General features: G+C 39.7%; 1 long non-coding RNA gene across 1 annotated transcript; it reads right to left on the bottom strand.

The window, feature by feature from the left end:
* Positions 1 to 5748: 5748 nt before the first annotated feature.
* LOC147365614 (uncharacterized) lies at positions 5749 to 15918 on the bottom strand. The gene is made up of 2 exons (XR_015132292.1): positions 15746 to 15918; positions 5749 to 6057 (listed from the first exon to the last, which is right to left on the bottom strand). It is a non-coding gene; the product is annotated as an uncharacterized LOC147365614 (long non-coding RNA).
* Positions 15919 to 16123: the final 205 nt, after the last annotated feature.

Below are 16123 nucleotides of genomic sequence, written 5' to 3'. Positions count from 1 at the left end.
CCTCTACACATGTACACACCTGCAGAGGGGAGCAAACAGTCCTGAAAGCCAACATAGTAAACCTGCAGTTTTCACTTGCATTCTTTCTGCCACAGAATCTGAAAACACTGAGGAAGGGCACTTATTCCAGGCAACTGCCCTGGTGTAAGGAGGGCATAGCTCCTATAACCTTAACTCCCCTTAAGTTCCTTTCTTGTCATGCCATCTTATGAATTTCTATCTCAGTATAATCTCTCTTTTTTTTTTTTTTTTTTTGGTAGAGGGGTCTGGTTTTTGTGGAAGCTAGCTAAAAAATGCAGTGTTGTATCTGTGTAGTTTCACCTCCCTACTCAAAGATCTGGAATTCTTCTTATGTACCAGAAGAACAAAGTTTAAGTCATTTAGAGGGATTCAATAGACTGGCCAGTGAAAATGCAAGTTGTCAAAATAAGAAAACAGGACTGGAACTGTATCCACCAAGATGGGCATTCCAAGTTTTGCTGAAAATCAGTTGGATAAAAGGCAAGAGTAACTAAGAAGATGTGGCTTAAAACTTGAGTGGAAAATATTGTCTTGTGGGACACCTTACCTTATAAAACCTTGTATCAAGCTTTGGAGCCTGATGGCCTGTGCGGCACCTGCCAGACGGGTGCTCACCTCTTGCTGTTTTCCATCTTGCCGAACCAACGACACTCAGCCCTACCCTCAGAGGCAGACCCAAGCTGCATCAGATTCGGACTATTGACTCAACTGTGTCCAGTTGAGGCTTGGCCAGTGTCTAGTGAGGCAACTTGGCCTGAAACCCTATTCAGCTGGAGGAGTGGCTAGCTAATTAAGGTCATAGAATAAGAAGTGAACAATGAGTGTGGATGAGAGCTGAGCTCACGTGCAGACATAAGGACTGCTGGGCCCCTGGGGGTGGCGGTTCCAGCTGGACCATGGGTATCCTCAGTTGGAGTAAACTGGGGTAACCTCTGTCTGTCACAGCAACCCAGCTTTCACATGTGACCTCACCTGTCAGCAGTCATGGATCTCAAATCTGATCACGGACACCGGTTTCATCACCTTCAGTTAGGAAAGACCTCAGTACCTGTCTTGTGCAAGCCAAATTAGCCAAAGCCAATGGCTAATCAGCCAAAGCCAATGGAAAGTGAAGAATGACTGTGGAAAAAGCAAAGATCAGGTTGCATGAACCTTGGCTGTCAAGTGTCTTTCTCTCTACATGCTTCTTCCTTTTGGGAGAGTTCTGCCCTTTCTCCAAATTGAAACAAGGCCCTAATGAGAACCAATGACAGTCAGTTAAGGCAAAAATGAATGACTGACGTTGCTTGCAAACCACGACCCAGATTCTAGGCACACCAACACTTTTAAATCTTGAACAATTACGTGAACATGCTTATTTTAAAGTTGAACAGACAGGCTGACGGCAGAAAATCCTGAGACATTAAGCAAGGGAGCCCCTGAAATTTGTAAGTACATCCATTTGAGGACTATGAGGGTGTGCCTGCATGCAGGTTTGGCGGCTATGGCTCTGTGGCTAGGTGAAAGTATTCAGACTAACCATGAACGGGAAGAGCTGATAATTTAGGGCAGAGCACAGTGCATTCAATTCAGCACACAGCGAGTAAGATAGTAGGATATAACGCCAACTGTGCCCATATGCTCTGTGGATCTAGTATACTAGTAAACTGGAAAAGTTATCGCCTCTGTTTGTGTAAGCATGCCATTGATATTCCTCATCCCCAAATACATTCCAACTGTTTATTTTGCATGCTTCCTGGAAAACAAAATCTCAGACTGCCAGGAAGATTTTGCTACTTTATGACAGGACTGCCAGCATTTCATTAGAACCATATTTAGTTGCATACCTTCGGAAGAAATTTATATACAAAGAAAAGTACCCTGAATGAATTCTTTATATGTTGATGCATTTTAACAAATAACAATTAACTTGAAAGAGGATCAAAATTCTCTGAAGGTAACATTATTTCATGACTCAGTACTTACCTATATAAGAAACTAAAAACAACTTATTGCAAAAAAATAAGGTTGACTGAATGTTTGGTTTCTATGCTGCCACATAGACATAATTTAAAAGTCTTAAGAGGAAAACTCTCAAAGGCAGCATGAAATCAGATTCTTCATGCTGTTACAGGGGCCAGACACTGGTGGTAAGAAGCTTGGTATTAGCAAGATCATTGTGCATACATCAAGTTTGTTGTTTAACAGTATCAACAGTTTGTATTTTTAGGTGGGTTTTGTGACTATTTGTTAGTCCCTGAAAGTGTTAATCTGCTCCATTGTGTCCATCTTTGCGACTTCATGGACTGTAGCCTGCGAGGCTCCTCTGTCAGTGAATTCTCCAGGCAAGAAACTGGAGTGGGTTCCCATTTCTTCCTCCAGGGGATCTTCCCAACCTGGGATAAAACCCAGGTCTCCTACATTGCAGGCAGATTGTGTACCATCCTGAGCCACTGGGGAAACTCCTAGTTAGTCCCTGGGAACCCCCCAAATGAAGTGTTACAGAACCAAAAATCAGGGAACTCTTATTTAGGATCAATTGGTGGAAGAAATTCACCAAACCATTTGGCTTGAAAATAGTATACAGTCTTGGTAATAGGTTGATGAGGAATGTTATCACAGCACATGCAGGAGCAAGTCCTGAGTGTGGCTCAGTGGAGCAATGTCAACATGCTCAATGCATTTCCTTATGAAATAAAGAAAAAACTAATTGGAGTTTAGTTAAACTATATTTAACTATTAGAACATTCAAGGCTCCCTAATCTTGACTAAATGCCAGAATGATTAACAGAGAACCAAGCTTATTTTTGTCAAGTTGCTATAGTCAGTAAAAGTCAGGGAAAAAAAAATACTGATGAACTTGATCAGCTGCTGATGACATTTACAAAGATTTAATTGAATTCAGATTCTTCAGTGTACATAGAGTTTTAAAAGTTCTTTAATGAGTATGTAATTTATGAAAATTAAACATGCTTCATGCAACTTTATTTAGAAGATAGACGTCCACAAATCCCTTTCCGAGGGCAATCTATGTAAATATTGCTTTGTGCCAGCTTAAACTTTTAAATAGTTCAAAATTGTGACATCTAAATGAATATTTACAACTACTGAGGATACGGATACAACAAAATGAAAACCAGGTTCTTTTTTAAATAATTTTAGATATTTTTGTAAGAGACACATAGATCGTAAAACTCATCAAGTCATTAGCATGTGCATAAATAACCACTGTCAACTGGGGACATTTATAATTAATTTATGTTTTGGGATTCCTTTTTCAGAACTGAATCTAGCTGTGTCTTTCTGAAATCTTTTATGCCACATTTTGATGTGTGAAAAGCTAAACATAAATGCCCAGTGTTAGATTTCCCCCTGACAATCATTTGAGATAATCTGCACAGGCAACACTCTTTGTGCATCATGGTTGTCCTGTCCTTGAATCTCTACCTTCTTTCTACCTGGAGGCCCTTGGATTTTCTTTTACAATTTCCCTCCTTGCTCCTCCTCTTCTTTCTTCCCATTTCTCTCCTCCTAGTTACACTTCTCCTCTCCGTCTTCTCATTTTCCTCCTCTCTCTCCTTTTTCCTTTTCCTATGGTGGTGCTACTGATAAAGAATCTGCCTGCCAACGTGGGAGACTTAAGAGACGTGGGTGTGATCCCTGGGTTGAGAAGATCCCCTGGAGGAGGGCATGGCAACCCCCTCCAGTATCTTGCCTGGGAAATTCCATGGACAGAGGAGCCTGGTGGGCTACAGTCCATAAGGTCACCAAGAGTTGGACATGAGTTAGTGACTGAGCATGCATGTGTAGATAAAGATATAGGTATATAGACATATATTCCTTGGTAGCAGTACTTTGCATTGTTAAAAATTAGAAAATAAAATGAATAAACATCATAAACAAATACCGCCATTAACAATAAATCACCATTTTAAACATTAATGTACATCCTTTCTTGTCTCCTATCTATATAGAACAAATATACATTTTTTCATATATACATATAGTTGTTATGTATATGTATACACATTGTATATATTTTGTGTATATACACACATTGAAAAGGGCTTCCAAGGTGGCGCTAGTGGTAAAGAACCCTCTGGTCAATGCAGGAGACATAATAGACTCAGGTTTAATCCCTGGGTCAGAGAAGACCCCCTGGAGGAGGAAATGGCAACCCACTCCAGTTATCTTGCCTGGCAAATCCCATGGACAGAGGAACCTGGTGGGCTACAGTCCATAGTGTCTAAAAGAATTGGACACAACTGTAGAAACTTAGCATGCATGCATTATATACAAAGAAAAATAGGTGCGTATATATGAGTCTATGGCTTGCTGCTTTGTAACCTGTTTTTTTCAGTTAACCATCTCCATTTTGCTATTTTAGTACATTCTTATTTCATGTGATATGCAAATTTTATTTAAATTTCTCCAGTTGACTCCAGAATGAGCTTGGTGGCTGATTTATCCAAACCAGTGTACAATTCATAGCCACAGCTTGCTTTTGGTAGTTATGCTCCTTTAAGTCTTCTATTTAGCACTGTCCCTTTTTTATCATGACACTAATTTGTTGAATAAACAGGGCCTCTTGCCTGCAGAATGGATCTCCTTCACTTGAATATGTTGTTTAACAACCACAGGAGGAAAAACTTTGTGGACTATTTTGGGACAGGACCAAGTTTGTTCTCAACATTGACAACATGTTAATTTTCTATTCACAGGTTCAGAGTGAACTATCTGCTGATAAATAACTTTTTCCTCCTATCTAGAAACTTTTGATGTACTTTTCTTATTTCTCAGAGCCTGCCTAGATGTGAGCTTTTTTTCATGGAAGACAACTGGATTTCAATGTGCAGATTCAGATTTTCCAGCCCCAAGAATATTATTTTTCCACGTCCACTTTTTTCTCCCCAAACACCCATGATTTGTTTGCTAGATCTGCCAACCTTTTACCTTTTCTCATGTGACTTCTACTTCTTTCATTCTTGTGCTTTAAGATATGTCTTAAAATTAGGCTAATGACCTAGGCTTTCAATGGCCAAACTCTCCTTTGCTTATTATCTGCTGATTAGTCTTAGTTTGAAAATTATTTCTATTTCCATAAATTGTTTTTGTTTTTACTATTGCATTTGGTTCTCCTCTGGGGCTTCCCCAATGGCTCAGTGGTAAAGAATGCTCCTGCAACGCAGGAGATGCAGGAGACACAGGAGACATGGGTTTTTATCCCTGGGTCATGAAGATAACCTGGAGGAGGAAATGTCAACCTAATCCAGTATTCTTGCCTGGAGAATCCCATGGACAGACGAACCTAGCGGATTACAGTCCATGGGATCCCAAAGAGTTGGACATGACTGAGCATGTGTATTAGATTTAGATTAAGCTTTCATGATTAATTTTTATTCAGATGATCACTTGTCTCATCTAGCAGTTCCATCTTACAGTGTGTGTTCAAATTGTTTGTCTGACCCTTTACTTTTAGGCTCTTGGAGCATCATGGAAAGGTAGTTATCCCTGCCAGCACGTTGGAGCTTGAAATAGTGGTGGAACTGATGGGAAGCCAGCTGTGATGATCCATTAGCCTTTGGGCTACAGGCTGGATGTCAGCTTCCCCCAGGGCTCCTTGAAGAAGTCTCTGTACTCTCTACCTGCCTATAGTTTCTCAGCCAAGTGAGGGAAGGAAGGATTCTCATTGGCAGTCTTGAAAATTAGGAGACAAAACATATAGAGAAAAGACTCACAGTCCCAGAATTCTGTACATGGCCAAGACTCATTTATATATTGGGGTGAAAGGCATGAACTCAGGGACAGGCAAGGACTCAGGCTGACTGCCACCCACATCCTCCATATAGAATATGCATGAGAAAAAGACTATAACTAAACAACAGATCAACCCAAGTGGGGACTTGAAGAGACAATCATGATGGTGACTCAGTGTGGTACAGAACTTGCACACACAAGGTCCAAGTGGCACACCTGGCTTCATTTCTTGATTGTGTCACTCACTTTTTATGTGACATTAGGCACGCATTGAACACCCCTTTGCCTCAGTTTCTTCATCTGTAATATAAAGAATGGGAATAATGGTAAGGCTTGTCCCAGAGTGTGACTGAAAGAATACTTGCGTTAATAAATGGAAAATATTCAGAGGATAATCTGGCACATAGTATTTGCTCAGTAAATGTTACTTCATTATTATTCCATACAATAGTTAAAGAAAACACTGTCTAAGAATAAAAAACATATGTGCTGGATAAGCACTCTTGAGATAGAGGAGACATTCCATAAGCGAAGTTTTCATATGGTGAACATTAAAGAATCCTGGCAGACCTTTGGTGTGTGGAGGCAAGAAAGGAGAGATACAAATATCCCAGGAGATGGGGTGGGGGCATCTCCCCATGTCAGATGGGGAGGGAAGGATGAGAGGGATGATCAAGTAATTTAAAGCTCTTTTTCTACTGAAGAGGTGGGAGAGCAGCATTAGAACATCGTAGTGGGGAAAACAGGAATGTGGGTAATACCTTGTTTTTAAAGCAACTGTAGTGACATTTATGTCTGATTAGGAGAGCAGGGAAAGAGACAAGAAATATCAAAGAAATGGAAAGATTCACCAGAAGCTTTAAATTAACATGAGGGAAATAGGAACAAGCAGCAATTGAATTAAACTAACAAGACCAAGGGGAAGAAAAATAGGGAAACAACAGTGTAAATAAGTAGAAAAGCAATGAAGTAGAAGGAATAAAATCAACAACATAAGATATTGTGCCAAATGTAAATGGACTGAATTCACCCACTGATAGAAACGGCTGCTGCTGCTAAGTCACTTCAGTTGTGTCCGACTCTGTGCAATCCCATAGCTGGCAGCCCACCAGGCTCCCCCGTCCCTGGGATTCTTCAGGCAAGAATACTGGAGTGGGTTGCCATTTCCTTCTCCAATGCATGAAAGTGAAAAGTGGAAGTGAAGTCTCTCAGTCGTGTCCGACTCTTAGCGACCCTATGGACTGCAGCCTACCAGGCTCTTCCGTCCATGGGATTTTCCAGGCAAGAGTACTGGAGTGGGGTGCCATTGCCTTCTCCGAATAGAAACGGCTACTTTGGGCTAAAAAACAAATTCCAGATAGATGAGTTTACAATGCAGGGCATATTAAGAGTAAAAAGTAACTGCCCCTCTCTCTCTTCCTCTCTGTCTTCTTCTCTCCTTTCAACTCTCCCTTTCCCCTTTCTCCCTTCTTTCCTTCCATCCTGCCTTTCTTCTTTCCTTCCTCCCAGTAAAGGTGTAGGGCAGCATGAGGAAGTGCAAGTCAAAAGAAAACTAGAGTGACAATATTAACATCACACAAAATGAAATTTAAGGTTAAAAGCACTTGAATAAATAGGCATATTGTGCAATGATGTAAATCTAAGTTGCAGATTCGTCATAAAATGACATACATCAAACAACACAATGAGAAAATATACAAAGCAAAAACTGTTGGAAATGTAAAGAAAACCTAATAGTACAATAATAGTGAAAGATTTTTAAAAATATTTATCTAAGAAATGGATCAAACTATTAGGATGGATCAAACTATTAGGCAGAAAAATAATAACTTATTTAGAATATGATGTATTTGATGTCTGAATCTTGAGTTCAGTTCAGTTGCTCAGTTGTGTCCAACTCTTTGCAACCCCATGAATCGCAGTACGCCAGGCCTCCCTGTCCATCACCAACTCCCGGAGTTTACCCAAACTCATGTCCATTGAGTCGGTGATGCCATCCAACCATTTCATTCTCTGTCATCCCCTTCTCTTCCTGCCTTCAATCTTTCCCATCATCAAGGTCTTTTTTAATGAATCAGTTCTTTGCATCAGGTGGCCAAAGTATTGGAGTTTCAGCTTCAACATCAGTCCTTCCAGTGAACACCCAGGACTGATCTCCTTTAGGATGGACTGGTTGGATCTCCTTGCAGTCCAAGGGAATCTCTCAAGAGTCTTCTCCAACACCACAGTTCAAAAGCATCAATTCTTCTGTGCTCAGCTTTCTTTATGGTCCAACTCTCATATACACACATGACTACTGGAAAAATGATAGCCTTGACTAGATGGACCTTTGTTGGCAAAGTAATGTCTCTGCTTTTCAATATGCTATCTAGGTTGGTCATAACTTTCCTTCCAAGGACTAAGTGTCTCTTAATTTCATGGATGCAGTCACCATCTGCAGTGATTTTGGAGCCCCCCCAAATAAAGTCTGCCACTGTTTCCACTCTTTCCCCATCTATTTGCTGTGAAGTGATGGGACCAGATGCCATGATCTTCATTTTCTGAATGTTGAGCTTTAAGCCAACTTTTTCACTCTCCTCTTTCACTTTCATCAAGAGGCTTTTTAATTCCTCTTCACTTTCTGCCATAAGGGTGGTGTCATCTGCATATTTGAGGTTATTGATATTTCTCCCAGCAATCTTGATTCCAGCTTGTGTTTCTTCCAGCCCAGCGTTTCTCATTATGTACTCTGCATATAAGTTAAATAAGCAGGGTGACAATATACATCCTTGATATACTCCTTTTCCTGTTTGGAACCAGTTCTTCAAAAAGAGAGTATCCTTTTTTTTTTTTTTTTTTAAACTTTACATAATTGTATTAGTTTTGCCAAACATCAAAATGAATCTATCACAGGTATACATGTGCTCCCCCTCCTGAGCCCTCCTCCCTCCTCCCTCCCCATACCATCCCTCCAGGTCGTCCCAGTGCACCAGCCCCAAGCATCCAGTATCGTGCATTGAACCTGGACTGGCATCTCGTTTCATACATGATATTTTACATGTTTCAATGCCATTCTCCCAAATCTTCCCACCCTCTCCCTCTCCCACAGAGTCCATAAGATTGTTCCATACATCAGCGTATATCCTTTTTTAAAAAATATCTAAGTATAAAGCAATTCATCATGTACTTGGCCACAAAGAAGTTCTTATTAAATTCAAAACAGGGGAGATTTTATAGGATATACGCAGTGTTAAAATTAGAAATAAATATAAAATGGAGACCTCATCAAAAGCTTAAAGTATTTAAAAATTAATAAATAGTGCTACACAACACTTGAGCCAAAAAGGAAATTAAAAGAAATATTGTTTTCTATAAATCACTAAGGAAACTTTCCAAGTTCATTGAAATCTAAACTCCAGTAGTTCTCAGGAAAAAAATTATAACATTAAATATCACCATTATTATAAAGTAATGATGAAGCAAAATAATGAGCTACTTACCTTACTGAAATTAAAAATAAAAAGAAACTGGGAATTGGGAACATACTGATGTAAAACCTAAACTTAATGAAATAGTTGCTGTTGTTCATTGGCTAAGTCATATCTGACTCTTACGACCCCATGGACTGCAGCACACTGGCTTCTCTGTTCTTCATATCTCCCTGAATTTGCTCAAATGCATGCCCATTGAGTAGGTAAAGCCATCAAACCATCTCATCTTCTGTTGCCCCCTTCTCTTCCTGCCCCTGATCTTTCTGTTTGAGTCTTTTCCAATGAGTCAGCTCTTTGGGTTAGGTGGCCCAAGTATTGGAGCTTCAGCATCAGCATCGGTCCTTCCAATGAAAATTCATGGTTGATTTTCTTTAGGATTGCCTGGCTTGATTTTGCAGTCCAAGGGACTCTCAAGAGTCTTCTCCAGAACAACAGTTTGAAAGCATCAATTCTTTGGCACTCAGTCTTCTTTATGGTCCAACTCTCACATCCATACATGACTTGGTAAAACCATAGCTTTGACTAGACAGAATTTGCTGGCAAAGTGATGTCTCTGCTTTTTAATACACTGTCTAGGTTTGTCATAACTTTCCTTCCAAGTAGCAAATGTCTTTTAATTTCATGGCACAGTGATTTTGGAGCCCAAGGAAATAAAATCTGTCACTGTTTCCACTGTTTCCCCATCTATTTGGCATGAAGTGATGGGACTGGATGCCATGATCTTCATTTTTTGAATGTTGAGCTTTAAGCCAGCTTTTTCACTCTTCTCTTTCACCCACATCAAGAGGCTCTTTAGTTCCTCTTCACTTTCTGCCATTAAAATGGTATCATCTGCATATCTGAGGTTGTTAATATTTCTCTTGGCAATCTTGATACCATTCAGCCTGGCATTTTGCATGATGTACTCTGCATATAAATTAAATAAACAGGGTGACAATATACAGCCTTGACCTACTTCTTCCTCATTTTTGAACCAGTTTGTTCCATGTCTGGTTTTAACTGTTGTTTCTCGACCAGTTATTGAAAGGACAAATGAATCCAAAAGCAGGTTTTTTTGAAAACAAACAAACAAACAAACAAAAAAACCCACTTTGTATTTCCATTAAACTTCACCTAAATATATGACAAGATCAAGCTCCAGCAAAAAAGCAAATGGTTCACTCAAAGTAAGATAATTACAGGATGGCTTGAAAAAAATAATGCTAAGACAAGGGCATGAGGTAGGAAAAATGAAGAAAGTAACCAGTATCTTCAGGTAGTAACAATAGAGTTGTTATCACTACTTGCTCTTGAAGGGACAATGAGAGGAAGCTACAACCAGAACATGGAAGGAGAGAGTTCTACAGAGAAGCCACCTCCCCTGGTTTTCAGTGCAGTCAAAGCCAGCTTGCAGTGACCCTGTAGGGAGAGAGGCAGGGAGTGTACATCTTAGCCTCACTCTACTCTCTCCTTCCCATCTCTAGATGAAATTCCCCATTGGTGAACCCAAGTGAAAGACAACAGAGTCCTGGAATTCACTGGTCAGGTCCATACAGGTCAACATCCTGGGCTACAAAGCCGGGTAAAGACGAATGGAGAGTTCATACGGAGGGGGAACTAGGGTGTCCAGTTCATTACCAGTTCAGAGTGTGTGTTCCCAATCTCAAGCAATGTCACTTACATATCGTATACTGGGAAATTGCAGATTGCTGCTTAAAAATGAGACAGTACAATGCAGATGATAGCCAATAAACTATTGATTTAAATCATAATATTGAGGGATTTCCTTTATAGGAGAAAAGAAATAACTGAACAATGGTTTTGTTTCATCATCTAACTGAGAAAGTTGTTAGAGTACAATTATAATTTGTTATTGCCCAAAGTGTCACTTTCAGGCTTCCTGGTGGCTCAGTCATAAAGAATCCACCTGCCAGTGCAGGAGCCATGGGTTTGATCCCTGGGTCTGGAAGATCCCACATGTCTCAAGCAACTAAGCCTGTGCACCACGATTATTGAGCCTGTGCTCTAGAGCCCAGGAATTGCAACCACTGAAGCCCACGTCCCGTAGAGCCTGTGCTCTGCAACAGGAAATGCCACCGCAGTAAGAAGCCCGTGCATCACAAGAGTAGCCTCACTTGCGGCAACTAGAGAGAAGTCCATGCAGCAATGAAGACCCAGCATCGCTAAAAATAAATAAATAAATAAACAGTTTTTTTTAAGTGTAACTTGCTTAAAGTTTTCATATAACATAGATATTTCAAGTAAACAATCTCAGCTTCCCCGTGTGGTAAAGAGGGAAGGACAGCAGGTTTTATGGTGACTTTTTCTATTTTACTGGTCAGCTCATAGTGCTGGCTTTGGCTGCAACGTGGTTTTGTAGTCACACTGATGTGGCATTGGAGAAAGCCAAATGTGAAGCACAAATCTGTATTCTAACCAGTATTAATAAGCATGTGGTTTGACATTTTAGGCTATCAACATTTCACAATGGACTTCTTTACTCTTGCCAAAGACATTCAGTCGTTCTCAACTGCTGCAGGTACGAGGTTATTGGGTGGAACTGAATGAAAGGAAAAGAGAATTAAACATAAGTTTATCTCCCTTGATTTTATTCACATGTGCATCCTCCTTTTTGATTCCATCGTACGAAACAGGGCAATTAATTGACTAGGACACCATAGTTCTGTTTACAACTTTTATATGTCAGTCAACCAGTCCATTCTGAAGGAGATCAGCCCTGGGATTTCTTTGGAAGGAATGATGCTAAAGCTGAAACTCCAGTACTTTGGCCACCTCATGCGAAGAGTTGACTCATTGGAAAAGACTCTGATACTGGGAGGGATTGGGGGCAAGAGGAGAAGGGGACGACAGAGGATGAGATGGCTGGATGGCATTACTGACTCGATGGACGTGAGTCTGAGTGAACTCCGGGAGTTGGTGATGGACAGGGAGGCCTGGCCTGCTGCGATTCATGGGGTCACAAAGAGTCGAACATGACTGAGCGACTGATCTGATCTGATCTGATCTGAATAACACATGAAACAGCAGCATTTGGAGGAGGCTGGGGTCTATTCTATTCCTTGGATTTCCTGGCCTCCCTCATTTTTGTAATTGGTAGCAACTTAGTCTGTGATATAAAGTAATAAAATAATAAAAAATAAAAGTTGAAAGAAATCTCAGGTATAATCTAGTAAAAACTCTAATTTTAAGGATGAGGAAATTGAGATCCAGAAACTTCTTAATTAGATAGTGGACATAGTCATTAGTGGTCAGAGGGTGAGAAGTCAACACAAAATACTATTATAGAGTACTGTGAACAAACCAGAACTAGAAACCCATTTCTCTGTATCCAATTAATAACATCTTTCATTATTCCCTAATGATTGTTTAAAAAGTATAATTTATAGATAATTTTTATACCTATGTAAAAATATAGCTAAGAAAAAATTCAAATAAAAATCAAAGAGGTTTTAATAGAGTAGGAGTGTGCTACTAAAAGTTATATGTATCCTACTCTAACACCCAAAGTAAATTATATTTATGTGTCAGAAAAAGTGATGTTAGTTATAATTTTTTATAACTTTAAATTAATGTACTTATTTAATGACATAATCTTCTATTGTTTGAAAAATGGTAGATAATACAGTCTTTTCAAGACTAACGTTATTATCGAGAGTAAGGAGAAAAGCTTATTTCAAATATGCTTTCTTTTGGGAGAAAAGAGTTAAATATTTTGCTTTTAATAAAAGAATGGTTAGACTCATGGATTTCGAGAATTGGAAGGGCACATAAAGATTTCTAGTCTAACTCTCTACCCAAAATAGGAATCCCTTTTGCAGTGTCTCTGAGAAGCAGTCTTGTGGTCTCTGCTCACATATTTCCAGTAATAAGAAACACACTATTTGTGAAGCAGCACTTTTTACCAAAATGTCATAAAATTCTTCCATAATGAGCAAAAGTCAGCCACTTCACCCTTAAAATTGTAGCTCAATAGTATTCATTCTTCCTTCTAAAGCAACGGGAAAACGTTTATTTATTTATTTATTTTTGGTAGTCATTGCACAAATATTTGGAGATTATTATTCTATCTATTCGAAGTGTTCTCTTTTGCTGCACCATCATTTCAAGTTTCTTTAGCTGTTCCAAATAAAGCATGGCTTTGAGATTCCTAAGCACTTTAGCAGTTCCACTGAATGGAGTGATTTGTCAATGTACACTTAGAAACTGATGTTCACATAATGATTGTAGCTTTCCAACACCTTATTGTATATTCCAGGTACAGTTTACCAGCTCAAATATCCTTGGATTATTCTGTTCTTGGATTAGGGCATTAAGCTTCCAGTACAGTCGTGGTTTATGTTAAACTTGGGGGTAAATAAAATATCTCAGATCTTAACAACATGAACCTTTGCTAAATTATCTCCTCATAATTTTGGTCCATGAAACAAATGCAGAGCTCTATATTGTCCCTTTCTAATTAATTTTTTCATGATTTGTTTCCAGCGTTCTAGCATTTTGAGCTGACATAGACAGTGACAAAGTTTGGTGGGTGTCTGGGGCTTATCCCATGTAAGGATAGGCCCTTGTGTGGTATCTAGTGAAAAACTGTGGCTCCCCGCAAGTGGGCTTGAATGGGAGAACATCCTAGTCTTTAAGGGACTACACTGATAGGGATAAGGAGGTATTAAAAGGTGAATAATACAAGGGAAGATGCGAAAAGCTTCCTAAGACAAAGTCTGTGTGTGCTCAGTCGCTCAGTCATGTCCGACTCTTTGTGACCCCATGGACTGTAGCCCACCAGGCTCCTCTGTCCATGGAATTTTCCAGGCAAGAATATTGGAGTGGGTTGCCATTTCTTACTCCAGGGGATCTTCCTGACCCAAGGCTTGAACCTGCATCTCCTGTGTCTCCTGCATTGGCAGGCAGATTCTCTACTGCTGAGCCACCTGGGAAGCCCAGGACAAAGTCCACTGATCTGAAGGTTTTGTCTAGAGCTGACTAGGAATAGGGCATTTAAAAAGATATATTACCATTTTATTATATACAACCCATCATTTATGCAAAAACTGCCAGAGGGGTAAATTAGGGGTAAATTAGTCAAAGAATCTGTGTTATTCTGATTTAAATTTCCTTAGATTGGGGTTTTTCAACCTCTATACTATTGAAATTCGAGGCCGAATAGTTTTGTTGTGGAAAGAAGTCCATCAAATTGTATAATGCTTAAAGCACAGTTGACCTCTACCTACTAGATGCCAGTCGCACTCCTGCCCCAGTTGTGACCACCAAAATTATATAAGATGAGGCCAAGTGTCTTCTGGGATAATAAAACTGACCGTGGATGAGAACAACTGGCCTAATTTAGAACATAGCTAATAAACTACATATTCCGTTAAATTTGTTGTTAAATAACCAACAGCACACATTAACTGTAGGGAGCATGATCAACTGTAACATGTTCCATGCTCATTTTTATTCATGTTATAAAAACGACCTTATACATGGTCTGTATGAGGAATTGTTTTTGTATTCCATGCCTTTATGTTCTTAGGAAGACCTCATAGATACTTTTTTGCAAAATCCTTGAAATATTATTAATTCATTAAGTAAATATATGCCTTGCTGAGAATATGATTTGGGTAGAATCATGCATACTGAGTTACAGCAATAAATAAAATAGATAAAAGTTCCTGCTTTCATAAAACATACATTAAAGTGTATTGTCCATGTGTGTGAATGCAAGTGTGTGCATGTGAGTTGGAAGTGAAGGTGAAGAAATAATGCAGAATTTAAAAAACTCATATCATGTTTCTAAGGCTTTGAGATGAAGAAAACTAAAGTAGGGTAAGGGACAGGATGGGGAGGTCCCATGTGCTATTGTAAGTTAATGTAGAAGATAGCTTGCTGGGAGAGATGAGATTTGGGCAGAGAACTGAATGATATGAAAGAATGAACCATGAATGTCCCTGGAAAAGAACATTTTAGGCAGAGGAAAGAGCATTGCTATGGGGCGAATTGTATCTTTTCCATATTCCAGTGTTGAGGTCCTAACTTCCAGCACCTTGGGATGTGACTGTATTTGTAGATACAATCTTTAAAGAAGCAAGTAAGGTAAAACCAGGTCATATGGGTGGTCTCTAATTCAGTATGATTGTTGTCTTTATGAAAAGTGGGACATGGACCCACACAGAGATGGCCATGGAAGTATATGGGAAGGGTAGTGTCTGTGAGCCAGCGAGAGGGGCCTCAGAACAAATCAAACCTCGATCCTGTATGTCCAGCCTCCAGAACTGTGAGGAATCAATTTCTATTGTTTAAGCCACCAAGACTTTGGTATTTTATTCTGGCAGCCCAAGCCAACTAACACAAGTGTATCACCCGGCAAGAGCTTGGTATGTCTGATGAATGGCAGGTAGATCAGATGAGAAAAGGGACGAGTGAGGGTAGAACGCAGGGCTGGAAGGGAAGATGAGGGCTGGGTCATGTGGGTTTTGTAAGTGTGCAGAGATTTTTGCACAGGGGATTTGACATGAGTGACCTACCTCTAAACAAGGACAATCTGACTGCGGCATGAAAAGCTGATTTTGCAGAGCTGGAGCAGAAGCAGAGGACCCATTCCAAGGCACATGCTGTAGCCCACATGGATGAGGACATGGCTTGGACCTGGCTGCTGGTGGTGGAGAAGGTAAGCAGTTAATAGATCTTGCTGGAAGTACTGTGTCAAGAAAAGAGAAGAAAAACATGAATCCTATGTTTTGCTCCTAAGAGGGCGAATGTTGATTCTATTTTCTGAGGTGGGAAAACTTGGAAGAATTATCCCAACCCTTGAATGTAGCTTGCTGTGTTAATATAACTTGACTTGCTTTGTTATGTTAAGTGCAACAAGAAATGTTTTTCCTTTACTTAACATATTTTGGGGT

The sequence above is a fragment of the Bos grunniens genome, chromosome 9 (genome assembly GCF_055505025.1).
Source record: "Bos grunniens cultivar Pamir isolate PY7600 chromosome 9, Bosgru_T2T1.0, whole genome shotgun sequence".
In the NCBI taxonomy this organism is placed as follows: Eukaryota; Metazoa; Chordata; class Mammalia; order Artiodactyla; family Bovidae; genus Bos; species Bos grunniens.
This window is presented reverse-complemented; position numbering and strand designations above follow the sequence as displayed.